We start from the raw sequence: 22,697 nt of genomic DNA, 5'->3' as shown, positions 1-22,697 counted from the left end.
TGGGAATGCAATTTATTTAGCGCAACCAGTACGAATAACGTAAGTTGTAAATACATGTGAATGGCAAACAACCATAAAATTTGCAAATGGAAACCGTTTAAACGTGCAGCGTTTTGATATGCAGCACCATCCAGTACTGTGGTCTCAAGCTATTTAAAAGTAATGAGTTTATATTGGCAGTATTTGAACTGAAAATATTGGCAAATGAGTGTAAGAGAGCTCTGTGACAACAACATTTGCCGTGAAGACCTGACGTTAGTGGCTAATTTAATAAATCGAACATCTGCTTTTGCTTCTCGATGTGTAACTGCAGTGGAACAATTTTAATTAATTCAGCCACTACAGATCATAAAAGTAAATCAACACTGGGCATGAGTGATACCGGAGGTGTTACAGGGCAAACGGTAAAATATGATCAATTAAGTTTGATAACAGGACGAAAGTACTCATCAACATGGCTGAATTGTTACACTCAGTTGTATCATTAAGTCGGCAGTTTTTAAATCGGCAAAATGATACTCGTTTCATAACTTAAGGGCCTTGAAAGGAGGATATGTATTACCGAAAAAAATCGCATTTTGACGACCGGTTCCCCAGAAGCAGCATCTAACGTGAAATTATTCAACATTCCATTCATGGTTGGCTGGTCGAGACCAGACGAGAAAACAACCATGCCTGCCAGCATCAAAACGTTCGTTCGTGTACAACTCCCTGATGGTTCGGATTTTGAATTGGAAATTAGACAATCCTGCTTGGGTTCATGTTTTTTTCGAACTTTTCAGAAATAATGGCCCGTTTCATGCTGATAGTGATGGTTAACAACCAGGCTCATTGATGGGCCTTAAAGTTACGTGTACGCACTCAAAAATGATGAATTCCCGGAGATCGATTTTTGTGCTTTATATGGGACCTTGCCTGAATGGTAAATGCCTTTGCGGTTGAAAAAGTTATTGTAGAAATCTTCCAAATCCCTCCTTCAAAACGAATTTTTTTAGAAGTTTTTACGCTATTTTATTTTTTATATATTTTATTCATTTTAAAAAAATTGGTAATTTTAGTTTATAGTTTCTCGTTTACCTGTCTAACAGTCTGCAACTACCAAAATGTAGTTTTTCCTCCTAATCCGTGGGGTCTATAAGAAAAGCTCTATAATTGCTACAACGAAAATATTCAGATAACCGGTTTGTGGCTGCAGCCCTTCTTAATTCGTCAACACAATAAATATTCTTTCTTTTATTTTTTGAGCATAATCCCTCGCATCCCAGTAAGGGCTGAAACTAACTAAGAATAATATTTACTCTTTACACAACGCCTGGATTGACACCCTTGTTAACGTTTCTATCACAAATCTCTCACAGCTTTCAGTACAGAAAAATAAACAGAAAAACGAAATCTAACAGTTCTTTAAAATTTAATGCGAATATCCAAAATATCTGAAACTCTAGGAAAAGTTGTCCCAAAAGTGTAGATTTCGAACACAGTCATCTGAAACAATTGATAGTCGCCCTATGCTTACATTGTAAATTAATCGTCAGCTGCGATCCAATATCCTATTTTCTTAAAGGGAGTGAAAAACTACAATAAATGGCGAACTAGAATGAATGAGTAGTGAATACTTAAAATGTATGAAACACTTTGATATTCCTCTACTTACTCGCGGAGAAACTTTTCATTAATCATCATTTGAAAAGCCTAATTTGAGAAAAGTTTGGTTTGATCATTATTTTTAATTAGATCAATTTTTTAAAACTTCAATTTCTGTAGTATTTATTAGTATTTTTGACTAGTTCCAGTGGTTATATTTATTTTTGTACAGGGTCGTGTACATTTTACCGCGTAAGACAATTTCCTCATTAAAAAAACAACCAAATCAGGGCATTGGTCAATTTCTCTATACCCGCGGAAATTATTTTGATGCAGAGTTATCAAGAATTTGGGGAGCGGGTCCTTAGTGTGAATAGATCAAAATTTTGGCAAGTTTCCATGGAACTCATCTTCCATGTAAAATTGCCAGTGCATTCAGGGGCCTGCCTAACCTAGATATAAAAAAATAATGAAAGTGTATATACCAAAAATTTTGCTAATACCGTATATCAAACAAGCCAAAAATCGCCAGTATGGAGATATAAGGAAAAATCTTTAGAATCGACGAAGCGACAATCCTCACGAAAAATCAGAAGTTATTTGGTGATTGTCAAAAAAACTTCGTAGTATGAGGTAAACCGTATACGTAGGGTAACGTAAACCGTAACGTAACGTAAGAACTTCTTCAGAAGAAGATGCGATGTTCGGAAGTCTGCATAGTGACCAAGGTAAATTTAAAAATGGTGGCGGAATGGCTGAGCTTGGTTTTGTAATGCGAGTACTGATATCCCCGACCTGAGGTCAAGTTACTCCAAAACTCTCACTGACCAATCCCTATAGCGAATATCCATTTCGCATGAGAAATTCTCATGAAGAGACCGTGGTTTTCTCAATGATGGCGAACTCAACAGAAAATTTGCTTTGCAATATTGAGATGATGTTGACAAAGTTCATCGCAGAAGACAATGGAGGAGCCATGGTTTGAATATTTTGCGATATGAATGGGGAATGGAAAACAACTGTATGCCTAAAGTACATTGATTACACTGGTTGTACATATGTAGATTACATGGATAAGAAATATCTGATTTCTTGAATTTGCAGCAATATGTGAATATCTTTTAGACGTTTGAGGCGAATTGTTCATTGTTTATGTTGTTTTTTTGAGAATAAGCAACTGACTATCGCAATAACGCCAAAATATTGAAAACAAATGCTAACACACGCGTGTGTTACAAATTTCTAACAGACGCGTGCATTAGCATGTCTGCCTATTATCTCCGTAGGTTATCTTTACTTCCGTAACAATTCGTGGGAAACACATACTTTGTGTTGTTGCTGCACAGGGGCAATGCTATCTTAAGGTTGGTCCCCTCATAATCAAAAGACGATAAATAAGGCTAGTCCAGGGCAGCCTTCATTATAGACTCTGCGGACAAGGCCCAAAGGCGAATTTTATTAGTTCGCTGCAACCTTCTTGTAACAAGTTGTACTACTTCTTCAATTCTGCAGATATCTGCAGTTTATTTCAGCAAGATAATATTAATCAATTAAGTCTTCTTGGAGGTCTATAAAGACACGAATACAAAACAAGCCAGTCATTCATTTTGGCGAATATTTTACATAATGAGCTTGTCTCTGACGTCTCCTTTCAGGGATTATTCTAACGGAGTTATTAAACGAGTTCTTTAAAACAAACATCATAATAATATGTAAATTTAAGTCTAAAAATAAATGTTCAAAATATTAATTAGGTATTCTGATGCCGATTCCTTTCGGTGTAACCATTCGGAGACAAGGCTTGAATGGGTAAATAATTGTATTAAAATCGCAATAAATTCGGATCAAATTTCCATGTTTTGCAGTGGTAATTACATAGCACAGAAAGTACATAATCAATCTAGAGTGATTTAAAATTTGGATATTTGAAAAATTTAAAATTTCCAAATGTTTACGATTTTATTCATTCAAATTATGGCTGTCTCCACTATACATCCAGTATCTGTTGAAAATTACATTACATTCAATATACCTATGTCGCTGTGTATATTGCAGGATGGCGCAGATGCAAGTTGTTCTTATGCTTAAAGGTTCTATTAACAATATATCAATTTTTAGACAATTTTAAATAAATTAATTTTTGCACTTACTATGCACTTTTATAATTTTATTTCATTTTTTTCGTTTTTATTTCAATTTTTTATTTTTTTTTATATTTTATTTTTTATATTAATTTTAAATTTGATTTTTTATATTATTTTATTTGACAGCCCTACTGAAATCTATAATTGATTGGGGATTTATTTTTCGTCAGGAATCATTTCAGTTGGTACAAAATTATAAAATGGAATCTTGCAAGCAAATTTACGTTGTGGTAATTCCATCGGTTGCCGTTGATTCTATATGTGAACTAAAGTCAACATGCTGACTTTGACTCACGTTTCAAACCGAAATCTCATTTTTTGCTTAATTTCTCCAATTATCTGCTTTATTTTGCGACTTAATTTCATTCTCTACAGAGTGTCTCACTGGGAACCGCCACTAAACATTTTGGGGAAACTATGCATAGAAAAGGCACGAAAATTTAGTGTCTTGGTAAGAGCCTTGGGGCAATCTCATCTAAGACATTTTCAATGACGTCACACTTCCGGTTGCACCGGAAGTCGATACTTCCTTAGTTAAAGGCGATAGTTCCTTATTTTAAATGGAATACTCTATATATTATTGCATTTTTGGATCCTACGTTAAATTTTAATATGAGTTTATTAATACGTTGGCTTTCTTGGAATTAAGAGTTTTCAAGATATACGCAATTGAATGTTGAAAGTGGCAGATGCAGATGTCTGCAGAATTGCAAATTGTTAACGAACGGAAAGGTATTTAGTAACTTTTTTTTGCCACATTATTGTAGAAGGTTCATATTTTAGTATGCTGCCAAGCTTTGCGTAATATTTTCTATAGGGTGTCCACAAAAAGAGAGCCAATTTAGACATCAAAAAATGGTTGAAACTTAAAATTTTTTAATGGAACCCTACTATTATTTTGATATATTATGGAACTACGTCGAAAAAGAACTTATGTTCACATTTAATTACTTATAGTAAAATTGCGTATTTTTTGGGTAATTTCGTTTGATGTTGATGCAGGGATAATACATTCCTAATTTTAAGTTATAATGCGAATGTGCTAGATGTATCTATGAAAAAGGGAAATTCCAAAAAAATGTCATTGTTATATGACTTAAATCATACACACTTAAATTTAAAAAATTGTTATATAAACTAATTTAATTATACCATTATGGCTTAAAATAAGTAAGTTTCGACCATTTTTGACATCCAAGTTGGATTTAGTTTTGTGAACCCCCTGTAGAAAATATTATGCAAAACTTAGTAGTATACTAAAATATTAACTTTCTATAGTATTGTAGCAAAAAAGAGTTACGAAATACCTTCCTGTTTGTTAACAATTTCCAATTCTGCAGACGTCTGCATCTGTCACTTTCAACATTGAACTGCATATACTATGTACATATCTTGAAAACTATTAATTCTAAGAAAGCATTAATAAACTTGTATTAAAATCGACCGTAGAACCAAAAAATGCAATAATATATAGAGTGTTCCACTTAAAATAAGCAAGCAGGTATCGACTTCCGGTTCAACCGGAAGTGTGACGTCATCGAATATATTTTAGATGAGGTCACCCCAAGGCTCTTGCCAAACTATTAAATTTTCGGAACTTTGCTATTCGCAGTTTTCCCCACACGTCCAGTGACGGTTCCCGGTGGGATAGCCTGCTTTCAAGACAACCAATGGAATGGCCGCAAAGCAGATTCGCTTGCGAGTTAGTAGCTTTATTATTTACTTCACATTCATTTTTGTTTGTGTTATAACTCCCAGTTGAAACTTATAAATTTGCACATACTCAGAGGTAAAAACTAATTCGATGTCTGACTAGACGAAATGTTACTGACCGCTCAGGCCGGCCACCATCATCATCGATGGTCGACCAACACGTCTCGTCAACATTCCGGGAAGGATTACCGAAACTTATTAAAAACTGATCAGACATTTAATCCGAAGGTATCAATTCACTTCGAAATTTAAAGAGCTTTCATCCATCACGAAACAATAATGCATTTTTCGTCTGACCCGAAGCGAAGCGCATTCTCAGTTCCACAGTTTCGATTTGTCACAGTCTAATGGTTACGGAATGCGGTCTCAAATGATTATTTACCTTATGTGCCCGGTAATTACATTAGTTCTGGATTTTATGATGGATACGTAATTACCACTGCAATTGAAAAATTTAGAGTCCCTTTCCATGGTTTTTCCTTCAGGTCTAGAGGATACTAAGCCGAAATCCTTCCAAGAAACATTCTTCTGGCACGCCCTCGTAAACCTTTTCTGGACAATTCGATTATCGTCATAACGAAATGTTTCGAAAACTTTAATAATAACATTTAAAAAATTCCACTGAATCAATGAGGAAACTGGAAGAAAATACTCTTAACGATAAGTTCAAAATTTTTAAAATGGGGTTTCAGACAAAAACGTAAGCAACGCCACTGGAATACATAATTCCAGAGGCGCGCTGATGGGAATTTCAAAGGGAAAATAACTGCAAATGCAAGTAACTGTCGTCTGAATGTAATTAGAAAATTTCAACAAATTAAAAGCTCATCGAAAAATTATGGAGTTCGGTTTGTTGGTCAGCAAGTAATTGGTGCAGCTATGAGTATTTCCCGGTCTTAATTGATTGAGAATACGATGAAGTTGGGAAAGAATGCCGGGCTAATTAAAGAAAAAACGCGTCACGGGAAATTGCATTGGCATTATCATTACTGATGAATTAAAGATCCTGAACAGAATTTACTTAAGCAGAACTACTGACTTCTCAGAACTTACTGGAAATGGGAGGAATTCAGTGTTTAAGGTACTCCACACACAGTTCGGCTTAATTATCCATCTTTACTCTCAGTTTAGAGTTTACTGCGTTAGTTATTCACCTTCCAAATTACTCTTGATTCGATTTAATTCATATGCTGCGGCACTCCAGATTTGAGGTAATTCGTGTGCCAAGACACGCACCGAATTGGCTCGAATTACTCATCCCAGTTGGCATGTTATGCAATTCATGAGATTAACACGTCATGAGACACTCAATCGGCATGACAAGAAATGGCGAAACGGTTCCTATCGTGCCGACGCGTTATATTTCGCTCATAAAAAGCATGCCGACTGTGGCTGTGCTGCCCGAGTCGATTCAATACGTGTGATCCTTAACTCCGCCCAGGAACCAATGTCACTTTGAATCGATTCAATGCTTATAGACCTTTACTGTTATCTTAGGATTAACTTCGTTAGTTATTCACCTTCCTAATTGCTCTCGATTTAAGTTAATTCATATGCTGTGGTACTCCATATTTGAGGTGATTCGTGTGCCAAGACACGCACCGAAGCGGCTCGAGTGACTTGGCGTAGTCGGCATGTTACGCAATTCATGAGATTAAACACGTCGCGAGACACTCAATCGGCATGATAGGAAGGAGCGAAATCGGTTCCCATTGTGCCGACACAATTAATTTCGCTCATAAATAGCATGTCAGCTGTGGCTGTGTCGACTGATCCTAGTCGATTCAGTGATGTGATCCTAGTATTATTTGTAACAATCTCTGTTAGATCCCGCATTTTTTAAATTAATTTATTTTTCTTTTTATTTATTTTTATTTATTTATTTATTGTTCTCCGATGTCTTTGACATTTTTCACCTGTCTCTCAAGCGCGAGGAGAAAAAGGAGATTAGTTGAATAGCCTGATTGGTATTTATATCTATTCTGGTGGCTGCGCATTCGAGCCCCTGATGTTGCATGTGACCATTAATAAGCGTTTTTCTCCCACATAAATATACAGGGCAAAGCGCAACTAACCAGAATAATTCGGTTGTCAGTGATGATTTTAAATTAAAATTTTCACGTTGGCAATGAAGAAATGCCGAGAGAAGTACTTGCATCTATCGAGTGCCCGTTCAAAGTAGTCCTCCTTAAAGGTACCGAAGAGTACCTGATGTATAATAATTTTGTAACAAACACTGGGTGCTATCTACCGTTTCTATCTATATGTTTCTTCGTTAGTATTCCATGAATATCTACTCTTTTATTGCAAAAGCTCGCGTTGGAACGTGGGCCACTATAGATGGTTATGTGGCATCATGTAAGCAGGGCTTTATTAGGAGAAGGTACTATAATTTATATTCTAAACGTGGCTTTAACAGTGTTTTTTTCGTGAGCCCCACGATTCAACGTCGAGATTAGACCATCTTTCCAGGCGGATTATTTTAATGATGTATCATGATGCAGAAGTAGGAACATTTGTTGGCTAAATGTCGCTCCTCAAAGACTAAGGTGGACATGCTCCATGCGACAATAGCAGCAATTATTGCAGGCTCGATTGCCACACCCGAGTATCCATTTTTCCTAAATGCACAAGTGCGCTGCACTCCACCCGTGTGTGTAAAATGTTACTTTTAATTAGCAACAAACAATTAAATTAATTCATAAACCGTGTTCTTTAAACGTCTTCCAATTCAATTTATACAGTCTGTTTATTTTGCAATGGGCTTCGCCATTGTACGTACAAATATTTCAAGGTAAATTGTTGTGGGTTTTACACTTATTAAACCGATAGGAATTTCGTCGTTTTTATCTGTAATTATTATGGATTAAAATTAGATAAGGTCTGTGTAGTAGTCATTAGACTAACTAGGAGATGACGATGATGGGTGAATCTGCTCCAATGGGTAAACAACAATTATAAAAAGGCTCATTCTTCAGGTGCACAAATTTACTCAATTTAATTCCTCTTGGTTGGTACACGTCAGGAACCCTATTGCTTCCAGGTAGTACCTAATTAGATTCTATTCCTCCGAATATGGAATCTTGTAATTAAGTTCTCAGAAATTTTGAATGGTCTCACCACGCCGGCTATTATGTAATGTGGCTGTGCATAAATTAGTATAGTCTCAAATAAGTGATTGTCAGTGCGAAAATATAGAAATTTGGTGTTTTATTATACAGGGTGTAACAAATTCGAGTCTCTGCATGGGGATTTCGAAAACGGTAAAAGATACTAAGTTGGTTAAATGGAGGCAAAGTTGCATATTTTGCGCTCAACAATAATCCATTAGCGAATTTTTAAAAATCCAAATGCTTTGGGAAATATCCCATAAAAGCCGAAAATTCAATTTTCGTTTTTGTTAAAAAAACTCGAAAACAATTATTCAGAGAAAGACTATAATGAAACATTATCAGAGCACTTTTTTTCTGGCCTTCTACGGGTATGATTGGTGTTTTTACTCGACAATTCGTTTTTGAGATATCATGAACTACTTTGGATTTTCTTATGGGCGCCATCCTGGGTTTTTAAAAAACTGGAATCTACATGATATTTCTTTTCCAGTGATGTATTATGTTCCAGTATTTTAGTGGAATTTATATAAATAAAATTAAAAATCAAAAAAAAGTTTGTTGACTTGACACAGCAACGCAATTCAATGCTCTTTAGATGGAAATGGTTTTCTACTTTTATTCATATAAAATCAACTAAAATACTGAAGCCTAATACCTCACTGGAAAGTAAATTTCGTGTAGATTCCAGTTTTTTTAAAACCCAAGATGGCGCCCATAAGAAAATCCAAAGTATTTCTTGATATCTCAAAAATCAATCGTCGAGTAAAAATACCGATCGCGCCAGTGAAACGCTGGAGAAAAAGTGCTCAAATAATGTTTCATTATCAGCTTTCTCTGAATAATGGTTTTCGAGTTTTTTAACAAAAGCGAAAATCCAAACTTTCGATTTTTGTCGGATATTTTCGAAAATATTCGAATTTTTTAAAATTTCTAAATGAATTATTGTTGAGCGTCAAAATATGCAATTTTGCCTCCATTTAACCGTCTTAGTATCTCCCACCGTTTCCGAGATCCCCATACATAGACTCGAATTTGTTACACCCTGTATATAGGATCGAAGTAATCGAGAAATTTTCTATCACGGAATTTCCTTGGGAGTCATTAAAATTGTTTTTATGGTTTCATTCAAATTCTTCAGCCTGATCCAAAACAGCATGAAACATTTAACTAAAAATGCCTTAAGAGTTAAAGCGTCATTCCAGGAATCCGAAGAATAAACTGAAAAGAGCTTTTGTAGGTCTAGTCTGAAAAAGGTAATAGGTGAAGAGATTAAAGATTTAGACCTAAATTGCCAACTTTAAGGCTTTTATCTCAGAGAATAGTGCAATAAAGTTTGAATGTAAATTTGCGGACGGTTGAGGGAGGAGGATGGGCGGGCGTGAGGGATGGTGGGGGAAAGAATGGACGATGAGAGGTACGTGGGAGGCGGGGCGGAGGGGGAGAAGGATGGACGAGCTGAGGGATGGAGGGGGGATGGATGGAAGAAAAGAGGGGGACGGACAGAGATTCTTAGATTCAGAAAACAATGCTGTTTTTATATGCTATAATTTATTTAATGCCACTTTTTGAATACCCCAAACTAACTGGAAAAACGGCTTAGGCAAAGGTTTCAATATATTTTGCCAACTATTTCTAAAATTACTTTCACTTTGATATGAACGAAGCGAACGAAAATCCAGTAAAAAATGACTTCTCAAAGAAGAAACGAATTAATGTCTCAAAAACGGTTGGAGACAACTGCATATATGAGATTTTACTTTATGATTCATGCTATCAAAGAATTATTATCATAAAAGTGACAGTAATCTCCCTCTCCCTCCAAATTTTCTCAGTGATGATCTCAATTGTTCTCAAAAAGTCTATTGCTCAATCGAAGATCAGACTCCCTATGCCTAAATACTCAAAGGATTGATATGCTAGTTCAAAGTCCTGGTTTAAAGCCGAATTGTAAACGTGTTAATTTTAATACCAAGCTAGTTTCCATAGAAACGAATAATCTGACCAGTAGCACTTCAATGTTTCTATGGTTTTCGTGGAATTAGCTTTCAGTTAAAGTTAATAGCGCATTAATAATTTGACCTTTAGAACAACACAATTTTAAATAAAAATCGTTATATTTTTCACTTTACTGGAAAAAGCGCATGAGCAGTGTGGTCCCAAGCCGAAACTCATCCTTATTGGTAGCTACTGAAACTTTAAGGAATGTTAATAAGGCATTATTTGGGTTACATATTTCAATCCAAATTGCTGCCTAAATGGTAATACATTTGCTATACCTTGCTACACGATAATAATTGATGACAAGACCGCATAGTTTTACGTAATAAGGATAAAAACATTGCTGCCAGACACTATATGAGCAGCTATACTGGCTCGTATCACTTTTTAATGGAGTTTTCATATAATTTAACATCTGGACAATTAAGCAACCTTTGATAACTATAATTAAGTATTGGTACGAGCTCCGAAATGAACATTTTCGAGAAATTATTAACGAACAGTGTTCGTTAATAGGTGCGTACGTACTTTGATAAAATTTTCTAAAATCGAGTATTATGAGGAACTAGCTGCAGGAAATATCTGAACTATTTCGAAAAGAAAATAGTCCAGATTCAGGCGTTTGTTAATGTGATAGCCGCAGCCTGAAGCAACCAATAGACAAAGGAAGTTGCAAGATTAATCATTACTATCTTAATCATACAACAATCTCGGTTTACTGTATGGTCTAGCCTACTTATTATACGGATATTAATTAGCTTTTACTACCTGCTGACTTATCTAGAACTAGTAATGAGCTTTGTTAATAAATGTGATACCTCAGAACATTGCTATCAATTTATTAAGTTTCAGCATTAAGGGACGTAAAACAGAACTCCAACGTAGACGTAGCAGCCATTCAGGAAACAAACAGGATCCAGAATATCAAGTGCACAGGAAGGACAATCATCATAAGGAGCAAAACAAGCACAGCACTTCTTGTTAAGAAGAACAGCCTACGTGTTCACCAACGTAGACGGGACTGCTGCTTGGGGACGGTCTGGAAGAAGCGCGTTTTGCAAAGCTAAGGCAGCACATACCAATTAACGCGAAGTCTTTGCAGGTCCTCCAATAGTAACGGCAGGCAACTGAAAGATTTCTTGAAAGGAGAGAAAGCATAATGGGTAATAAACTTTGGCCCAATGGATTGGTAGGGGGCATTTCTCCCACCAAAGCCAACAAGACATTCTTTTTGCTGAAATAGTGGAGAAATTGTCCTTTCTGGTCTTTTAACTTCATTATTCCTAATGGACAACCCGCAAGGGAGACAGCTAACGAAGAAGTATGTATACATCTAGGACAGAAGAGCCCCTTCTTTGTGGGGGAACTCCAGGCCAGGTTCTGGGAAGTGCAACCGATTCATACTTAAATACTCAAAAGGGCGAACTGAGGGTGGAAAAAGTGACTATGAATGTCTTAGATAATATTTATCTAAAGAATAAAGGCGTGCCGTGCTCGAGGATGGATGCCACCTTCATTCTTCAATTCCCAACAACAGGTTTTCAACTATACGAAAACTTGCTCCGTGTAATAACATTTTTTTTAAATTAATGACTTAATGAGCACAACATTTTTTAGTTGTAGGGTGGTTAATAACACCCCATTTTTCAGCCTGCCAACGGGTAAAACAAATTAAAATTTTCGAGGACCCACTAAATTACATACTTAAAGGCCTGTACGCAATTTCAATTAAAAGCAGCAATGGCTCTCCTGACCGCACTTTAAAGCCCATTAAAAAAATATTTTGTATGTAATGAGATTGCACTTAAAATGTCGATGAACCGCGAGTAATTTTTATGGGGCGAAATTAACAGTTTTTCGATTTACGCGTTTTTGAAAACGGGGCTCGTTAACCTTATTTCTTACACGCATACCCAAAGAAATACGCTAATTATCGTTGGAAGTGTATAGAATTGGTTGTGCGAGTTTAGTGGATCCTCCTTTTTCCATTTTGACGAATGTAACATTTGCGCATGCGCCGCAGGCGAACGCAGTAGCTCTGGTCATTTTATGCAAGCATTATTAGACACTTTCTCTACGGCTGCATCAATTTGTGCTGTCGTCAAAATGGCCGTCGGTCTGTCAATGTTTGTATTGCTTCGTTGCTATGAATACCGCCACCAAACCGTGGGAAATAAGCTTATTTCTTTATCGTTGCGTGCGAAGCCCGTACGAAATGGAAATATACAAAAATCGAAAATCTTTCGATGTCAGTTTTTTTTTAGGTTGGCAATACCTTGACAGTCGTGGGAAAAAAATCTGAATATGCAAAATTTTCAATACTGGTTGTTCCATTTTGAAAAATATTAGGTAGCTCATATTTTCCTTCATAACAGGTATTTTCCAATAATTTACAAAATCAATCAAAATACCCAAGGAAGATTCTGTTACATCATTCAATGTTATCGCAAATACTTATAAAATGTCAGCGAAAGTGGATAAAATGCAACGTCTGAAATTTGAAAAATTGATAAAATTATATTAAAAAAATTTAAATTGACAGATGATTAACACAATGGACACAGATTAAAAGTAAAAAAGTTATGAAAGACAAAAATTAGGCCGACCCGAGAGTAAGAGGCTCTATAATACAGAGTGTTCATTTCAAAGTAGTCATTAATTATTGCATGCAAATTTTTTAATATATACAAAATCATTCGTTAATGAGCCCCATTATTGTATGATTTTTCGTTTATGCGTGATTTTGAGCGCGAGTTATGATTGGTTTGCTGCGGTCATGACTGGTTGAATCTGACCAATCCTGTGCTTAACACTTCCTTTGCCGTGGGGGCTTTCAACCTAAAACTGAACTGCAAAGCCGCTCGGGGTAACTATGATGAGTTATAAATTTAAGGTAGAAATGTTATATTTTTCACGATGCAGTCGACGGAAAAATGTTACAAACTAACACGTATAATAATGAGTGACTAATAATCTCAACGTTATTAACGTGTTCACGCGTTAAACAGTCTCGATTATTTATGACCGTCATTAATAAACTTTTTACTTAAATAAAAATTAAATCGTCACATCGCGAGATGGGGTAAAGTGGGACTAGCTGCAGGGGAGGAATCTTCAATATCTCAATTCACATGTTTTTGGTCTGGACCTAATTTGTTTGAAAGTCCTCAAAAAATATCACGGACCAAACAAAAAGATCAAATTTGAACATTTCTGACGACATAATTAAAAACATATTTTGGGGCATCCAAGTCCATCTCCCAGAGAGGTACAAACCATCAGGAGTATAAACCTGATAGTATAAGCTATCAGAAAGCTAAATGAAAAAGGGCTCATTCACTCAATGGGCTATCCTAATCTTATTCCATTGTGAGCTGAATTTTTGGGCTACCAAGGAGAAGTATAAACCACCAGTAGTTTAGATCTGATAATATAAACCATCAGAAAGATAAATGAGAAATGGCTTATTCACTCAATGGGCCATCCTTATCTTGTTCCATTGTGAGCTGAACTTGTGGATTACCAAGGAGTAGTATAAACCGCCAGTAGTATTAACCTGATAATGTAAACCATGAGAAAGAGCTTATTCACTCAATGGGCCATCCTTATCTTATTCCATTGTGAACTGAACTTGTGGATGTATGGAAACATTCTCAAGTTCGTAACCGACACCCCCCATCCTCTTGACCATAAATGATAATCTACTTGTTTGGAAGATCTATATCTTAAAGCCCATTTGAACTACACATGAAAACTGGATCGGCTTTAGTTGCATTTGAATCGTCCTGAAATAATGACCACTAATTTTACATTATAGGCAAATTCATGTGGCCTAATCCATTGTCATGTATGCACTCATAATGCAGAAAAACCTTCACATGCACCATCATGAAGATCGTCGACCCCACACACGTCTCTAGCATGTTACACATTTCACCATCTTCGACGTGCAACAATCTTCGCTTGACTCATCCCATGTCAATTCTTTCACACGTATCTTCGATTTTGGACGCAAAATGCTGAAAAAACTGAAGACCGTTCTAAATTAATCAGTTTATTACTACCTGCGATTACTCATAAAATACATAAGTAATTCACTATTTATTACTTTGGCTTGCATCACGTGGGTCATCACTATTCCTCAACTTTATTTGATTGTGTATGACTTCAGAAGGACACAAGGGAAGGTGTGAAAAATCTCCTTTTAACGCTCTGACTAGCTAATTATCTTAATCGGCTTTGGAATTCGGTGGTGGTACCTACCCAAGTCCGATACTAATTGACTTTTGTCACTAACAATGGCTCCCGCAATAAACACCTACAATAAAAGACGGACCTTTGAAGGCAATTGGAGGAGAGAAATTAACGTTTGAAGCACTTCATGTGATATAGGAAATGTTTACTTTATGATTCTGCCCGGGAACCATCGCATCGCCTGATCAGTAGATCTCCGAAGTAATTTCCTACGTAGATAAACAAATTTTCCACATTGGAGTAATAATATGGTAAAAACTCCACTCAGGTCGCTAACGAGGCATTTAAAACCCAATTACATATGACAAGACATCAAACATAGGAGTAAGTACGACCTTCCTTACCATGTGTTTAATTTGAAATCCAAAAGTCGCGCACAGTTGCGCCCATACAAGTAGATAAAAATCCTTTCAGGGGCGTCTCACTAGAACATAACTAAGTCACAACACCACACTAAATTCAAATGGTACCGTCTGAGTTCCGGAAAATCCACGTGTACTGGAAAGCACCAAAGTTTCCTTCCGTCAACCGGCATAGGTGTTCTTCGACTAAATTCCCTATTTTAACTTTGAAGCGGTCAGGTACATTCTGAGGCAAAACATCATCGGAATGCAGTGGTTCAACGAAATCATGATCATCTAACGTACCTTCGAGAGACGGTACCAGTACCATTCGCCTGGGCCACTCACTGGTACAGGCCGAGCGGTAAGTCTGAACGCACGGGTACTACTCGGGTAGTACTACAGAACATGTTTTCGAGGCTTTTTCGCAGTGACTGTACCAAACTCAGGTGTGTTTGGTACCCGAGCCGAGGCTACATTCCTCAAGAAATGCGGCATTCCTATAAGAGAAAATCAACTTAGTCTCTCGCAGGGGGTACCACTTGCGTGATTCGAATTATCATTGCACCGTTTTTAATTTTTCGTTTTGCGGCGTCAATGCTCCCCTCATCAGTATCGTCATTAGATGACGGCTGGTGGTACTTCGAGCAGGACCGCGTAGGAGCTGCCAGAAATCATCGTACCGTTTCATGGACGATTCGGTATAAATGGAAATAAAAAAAAGTGACGAACCGCATTCCACAGTAAAAAGTCGGGTCCAATGAAATCACTGCGCGCCAAAGCTGGCCCGATCACAGTCACTGCTTGGGGTACCACCTAACATAACAGCAATGTGTTTTAAAGATTGTATGAGGGAACCACAGATCTAGAACAAATTTAAAGTGGCATGCTCGTCCTGGTAATGGCATGGTCCACTTGATTTGGTTTTTAATTGAGGGATATCTGGTACTTGGTACTGTCGTAAATCGTAACACTTATAGAAATGTGATGGGCATAAGACTTTTCCAGCTTCCTTTTTATTGTAGGTATTTCCTATAGTACCCACTCCTAATTTCTAATCTTCAAATTTTGATTGTATTCTCACGTCAGCTATGATATTAGTATAAAAAGTATCCAAAATTTGGCTTATATGCATTAAAATCTCGGAAATTATGAGATTTAGGGAGACGGTTAAATAAGGGACGTTCTAGGCAATAACGTAATGATGCAGGCGATACAACCAAGTTTTTGAGAAATCTTGAGAGAACTAACATGGTGCATTTTTAAAAAAACCATTATATGTCCTTTACGTTGGAAGATGAGCCCCATGCCATTCTATTAAATCTAAAAAATTCCTCAAAAATTTCGAAATTTTCAGCAAATTTTCTAAAGTCTCGGAGGTACCTGCTTTTCGCCAGATTTCAAAATTTAAACGCCGATATCTCGTAAACCTGTAGAGCAATTGCCTTAAAAAGCAACTCAAATTAATCGTCTCGAGGCGCTCTATAAGTCTACACAAACAGAGTTGCAGCACCTCTTTGAACTACTGCTTTGGGCTGCCGGTCATGCTAGTCGTAATTTTGTGACTTCGAAAGTGCTTAAAATCGAGGTTCCTAAAGAAAGCTCTGGGGTGTGTATAATCGGTTTTTATACCGATAAATTATACCAATTATTTCGCTCTGTAGTCGCTCCATCAGTTAGCTATCAAAGTGGCTTTTGAGCGCACTGATGTTCAGGTTCTCGTGGTTCTCATGGAATATTTGAATTGTTTATCTATTTCAGGCTTCTCTTGGTCAGGCACAGATATTTCTTAACACTAAAACCATCGACATTTATTATGCACCTATTTCTACTGACCCGGTCAAAATGACCGGTTTGATGTTTAGTTGGCAAAATATTAAAATTCGACAAATTAAGTCATAATATTATCATAAAATATTAAATGAAACGTAAAGAGAAAGTGTTGTGATCGGTTGATGCAACCGGCCATTTTGACCGGTCGGGACTTCTAGTGTTAATCAACTAGAATTATGTTTAACTCATCTTAATAGCCCTTATCCATTTATTCGAGTTGTTGTTGCTGGAAATTTCAATATCAATTATAGCGAACCGGTCTGAATAATTTAAACCTATGGACACCTTAAATTCGTTTAATATTGAGCCAGTTTTCAATGCTCCCGTGTACACCCGTCTACGTAGAAATTCATGCACCGCAATTGACTACATCTGCATAAATTTTAACTCGATAATAATCATAAAAAAGGTTTTTGAGAATGGACTGTCGGAGCATATATGTCAATTAATTGGTTTCTACGACGAAATCTCGGAACCCGAAGTGGAGCTTCGGGTTCCGCGAACCCAAAGAACGTAGGTTGCCAGGAATACAACATTTTTCAAGAATTTACTGTAAGTCGAAGCATCAGTGGTCGAGTACCATTATTTCGGAGACACCCTGTGTACAAAAGTAGTAGCAACTTGAATATATTAAATGGGACGCCTTGCATATTATGTAATTTTTTGGTTCACTATTTGCGTTTGATCATTTTTGTTTGACGATCCCTATGACTGTCTGTAATCGTTTTTGAAATATTAATTACTGCTGTTATTTCTCTTTTTCAAAAGTGACCCTGAGAAAACCTCTGGCTCAACGTGATTTGCAGTGAAAAAAGCAGGAATTGTCGAGGTTGTTTCGGAAAAATCCGCGAATTTGCCCCATGGAAAAAAACCGGATGTCCTTTCATAGGATGGCTCAAAATTAATGCTTTTACAGTTAGATCCTAAACCTGTCTAAAGTAAGTTTCTTCAGTAGAACGCCCTGTATATTAGCAAGTGCGCTGAAAGAGAATTAAATTTCCTTTTATACAGGGTGAGTTGTGGCGGAACCGACACAGAGCAGGTGTCTGTAGAGGCCCTCAAAATATGACGATTTGTTGAATTTTTTCTCTATGATTAATTGTTGAAGAGATATCGACCTCCAAAGTTGGTTCATAAATTTCTAAAAAACGGCATTTATCGGTAATGGGTCATCATAATACAACCAATTTTAAAATATCTTTTATCCTTATCAACATCTTTAATTGGTAAAAATGTGAAATTGATAGATGTTCAACAAGGATTGGATTAGGGATAAGGTAAGGTCTAAAAGAGTTGGGATAACTAACAAACCGACAAGATCATTTAATAGCAAATTTAAGTTTAAAATTTTTATTATATTATTTTATTTTTGAAAATTTATTGAAAACCTTATAATTTTTGATAAAATCGCAGTTATGTGGAATAGAACCAAATCAAAATTAAAGGAATTTAAAGGGATTACATATCATCTCACTTATTAAATGAAAAATTTCTAGCTATTCCTAAGCCAAATCGCGCTTATTTAAGGTCACATTTAGGATATTTGTTACTTGCATGAGTTTGGTAAATTACAAATAACTCGTACAAATAGCAATTCCTTTAAATTTGGTTGGGTTCTATGCCACAAAACTGTGATTTTATCATAAATAATAAGGTTTTCGACAATTTTTAAAGAGTAATAAAAGTTTTAAAAGTTTTGCTATTAAAAGGCATTGTCGATTTCTTAGTTATCCCAACTCTTTTAGACCTTACCTTATCCCTGATTCAACCCTTATTGAGCATCTCTCGATTTCACATTTTTACCAGTCAAAAAGATGTTGACAAAAATAAAACATGTTTTAAAATTGGCGCTATTATGATGATACATTACCGAAATATGCCGTTTTTTAGAAATTTACAAGCCAAGCTCGAAGGTTAATATCTCCTCAAATATTAAGCATAGAAAAAAAATCAACAAATCGTCATATTTTAAGTCTCCCTGCATGCATCTTCTCTGTATCGATTCCGTCACGACTCACCCTGTATATTTAAAATTAAACAATTATGAGTCGTTTGCGCGTCTTATCGAAGATCTCTGGGTTACGCCGAAAATGACGATCGAGTCGCTATTTCCAAATTGAAGATAAAAAGGACAATGGCTCGAATTCAGGACAGTGGCACCGATAATAAACTAAGTTCTGTGATGACGTAAAATAAATCTGTTATCCAACATTGTTATACAAGAATTTGCTTTTTTTTCTTTTATTCTATTTGGGAGTAAGGAGTGACATTGCACACATATGAATACGTCATATCTACTTAAACCACTATTTATGAGATGTCCTGTATTATACATATTATAATATTTCGTATTGTGTATGGTTTTTTTAGACCTATGAGCTGGATGTTTGCAAAAGGCTGTACAGTTTTTTGAACGTTTGCCAACCGTTGTATCGTCGTTATCGCTCGACCTATGACTAGTTAGTACCTTTGCCAAAGGCGGATTCGTACCGATATCGTTTCTTACATGGTTTAGACGAGTGTTTGCGCGGCGACAAACAAGATGTTCGTAATCTGGAACTATTAATGTCCTTTTGTTTCAAGTCTTGTTCTTCTTTTTTTGCTTCAACTTCAATTGACGAACACGTGGTAATATATCGGTCTTCCTTTGTTTCAAAGATGTTGCCAAATTTTGCATTTTTTCTAGAATGGAATGACAAATTCCGTGGGGAGAGTCAAAATGGGAATTTGATGCCTAACATGGAAAATCGATTTTTATTGATATGAGTCAAAATTCCTGTTACCAAATTTTTCGATTCCCCACTCTTCTGGACTTTTTTTTAATTCACAATAACCGGCAACATGTGAGTCGAGTCCCTAGGGTAAGTATTTATCACCTCCTGGGTATACAGGGTGCTATTTAAGTATGTGAGCAAACTTCAAGGGATCATTCTTTAAGCGATTCTAAGACGAAAAGTTTATACAAAGACCTGGTAACGCTTCGTTTTCAATATACAGGGTGTCAAGATTTATTTTATCGTTACCTATTAAAAAAACTCCTAATAACAAGAAGACGCAATTTAATATGCCGTTGAAACTTGATGACAGTTTTTCATGTAATACGAACGAATTTTTAAGCTAGAAATTGTTTGTCTCCTTTTGCTAATGGCGTGCACAGGGATAACGCCGGAAATTTAAGAAAAGTCGAACAACAAAAACGCTTTATTAAAACTGCACTTCAACAAGTGGTACTCAATTTTTTTTAGTAAAAACAACAATAAGTAAATACCAAATTTCAACAAAATCGACTAAACGATTATTAAAATTTTTATAAAAAATAAACGATAAAAAAAAAGTTTGACACCCTGTACATTGAAAATGAAGCATCTCCGGACCTATATTTAAATGAAATTTTCGTCTTAAAATCACTTAAAGAATCACCCCTTAAAGTTTGGCCACGTTCTTAAATACGCTATATAATTTCTTGAGCCCACTGGGCTATAATTAAGAACACACTCCACTGGTTAAATCTATAAGACCATATAGTCTTTTCCCAAGACAATTGTCCGAAACTCGAAAAGATCTTTGTACCCAATAGCTGACTCTTCTTTGTAACATAAATCTAATGAATGAACAAGTGAAAGCTTATACGTGAAATAATAAGTTAATAAAAAACTCGTTCTTACTTCAGCCTTTCGTACAAGTGAATGATGATTTAAAGTGGTTCTCTTCCAAGATGATTAATGATAAAACAATATACGAAACGGTTCTAAATTAACCCCCTCCTCCCCAATAAATTTTTTTTGCTAATTATTATTTCCAAAAAATTTTAAAACAGCATTAATTAGGGCAAAAAATATTATGTTTTGATGTTTGTTTATTTTTTTTAATATTGCATACGTCACCGATAATGCAAAATGACAAGCTTTTTTTATTTAAACATAAGTCAAGCGACACCTCAAATTAAAGACCTTTCCAAAACTGTATTCAATGGCGATTCAAAATCTTATCGAATAGTTTTTGAGTAACCAACCAATTCTATTTATTCTTTTTTTACCAAAGAGTGTTTGTGAGCACAAAATCAAAAACAAATCAATTTCCTATCAACAAACAAGTTTCTTCATTGATTTATCCATTGATGGTGCCATTTAAGGAAGTTTATATTGAATTTTTTACCAAATTTACAACTGCTTTTCTCAAAAATTAATCGATAAATTTTGAACTACAACACACCATTAAATGCAGTTTTGAAATACCTTTAATTTGAGGTGTCACTTAACCTATATTTCAATTTTTAAAAACGGCCATTTTGCGCTATCGGTGACGTAAGTAACATTTAAAAAAATAAATGAAGTCAAAATATAGTATTTTTTCTGTTATTTAATGCTGATTTTGAATTTTTTTTAAATGAAAATTTATTAAAAGTTCAACAGGGGAGACAATTTAGGGCCGCACGGTATACTTATTATTACTCTAATGCAAAACACCTCTGGATCCTCTTTGCAGGCAATGCGCTTTAGCTACGAATTAGTTTAATTTCCTTTAAATGCCAAAGTTTTTTCTTAACGTGTTACCGTAGATTCTGTCATTAATTGATTTTGTTTCTTTAAACTCAATGGAAGAGAAAGCATAATTTATGGCTGCATACGTATTCCAAATCCGTTTGAGGCGATTTGGAAACGTGAAAAATACACATAATTTGCTTCGGAGACGGCTTCCGAATTGACATTTAATTTATGCGAGACGTTCAGACGACTATAATTTTCAATTTGGGGGTATTAAAGAAGCCCCTTAATTGCCCGAAACCGGTTATAATCTCATATTTTCCTTACCTCTCTCCTAATTGCTTTCCTCGATGGAAATTTTAGATATAAATCACTTTTAATATGTAAGATTTAAGCAAAATTTTTGAAAAATCGGATTTGATTTTTCAAAAAAACGTCGGTTTTAAAAAAAAATCAAGTTCTCAAGTAAAAAATATCCGAAGATACGATACTTCCTTTTTAGAAAATTTCGGACAAAAATGAATGCTTGCCAGGAAATCCACATAAATTTTGATGAGAAGTCTGTCGTATCTCTAAAACCCTTCGAGATATTGTACAATTGATCCCTAAGTAGGAAATTTTACTTTATTTTTTGCACAGTGCAGTTGATCCAACTATTATGGTAGAAATTTGTAACGTACCCCGCCGAAACAATAATTACGAATTTCCACAATAATTGATATTTGCTTAGGCCCTCACCCTTGTCACCTTGTCCAAAAAGGACGTTTCCCTTCCTCAGCGAATTGGGACGTAATTATTTATTTAACATTTGTAATTAGGCTAATCGTCCTTTATTTGTAATTGATGGACATCTCCCCGAGAAAATTACTCTTTAATTATTACAACAAAAAAAGGATGATAAATTGGTTACACGATAGCGTAGTTTACGCAGTAATAAATAAACCCGCATTGATGCGGTTTGTTCCGTTACTTTATTGCCCAGTTTGGTACAAAGAAAAACATTTTGCTTTTAACACGTGCCATTTAAAAATATAATTTTAATTATAGATTGATGGTGCCGACCGCTGGCCGACTACTTAATCAAACAAGGTCAATCTGACATGAGAGCTGATGTTTCGTCGCAACGAAAACACGAAAAAAGCTTTAATTCTAAATAACTACCAACTCACTTTAATACTTACAACAAATGTTCAAAGTATTGACAATTTTCCTGAATACATAAATGAATTCGTT

At 35.7% G+C, this 22,697-nt stretch overlaps 1 protein-coding gene across 1 annotated transcript in view; it reads right to left on the bottom strand.

The window, feature by feature from the left end:
* The window catches only part of ex (expanded), a 48,071-nt gene extending 32,688 nt beyond the window's left edge, over nucleotides 1-15,383 (bottom strand). The window contains exon 1 of the mRNA XM_066404822.1: nucleotides 15,151-15,383. The gene's annotated coding sequence lies outside the window, so the exon portion shown is untranslated. The remainder of the gene's footprint in view (nucleotides 1-15,150) is intronic.
* Nucleotides 15,384-22,697: the final 7,314 nt, after the last annotated feature.

Source organism: Euwallacea similis, chromosome 36 (assembly GCF_039881205.1).
Source record: "Euwallacea similis isolate ESF13 chromosome 36, ESF131.1, whole genome shotgun sequence".
In the NCBI taxonomy this organism is placed as follows: Eukaryota; Metazoa; Arthropoda; class Insecta; order Coleoptera; family Curculionidae; genus Euwallacea; species Euwallacea similis.
Note: the sequence above shows the minus strand (reverse complement) of the source record. Positions and strands in the feature narration are given on the sequence as shown.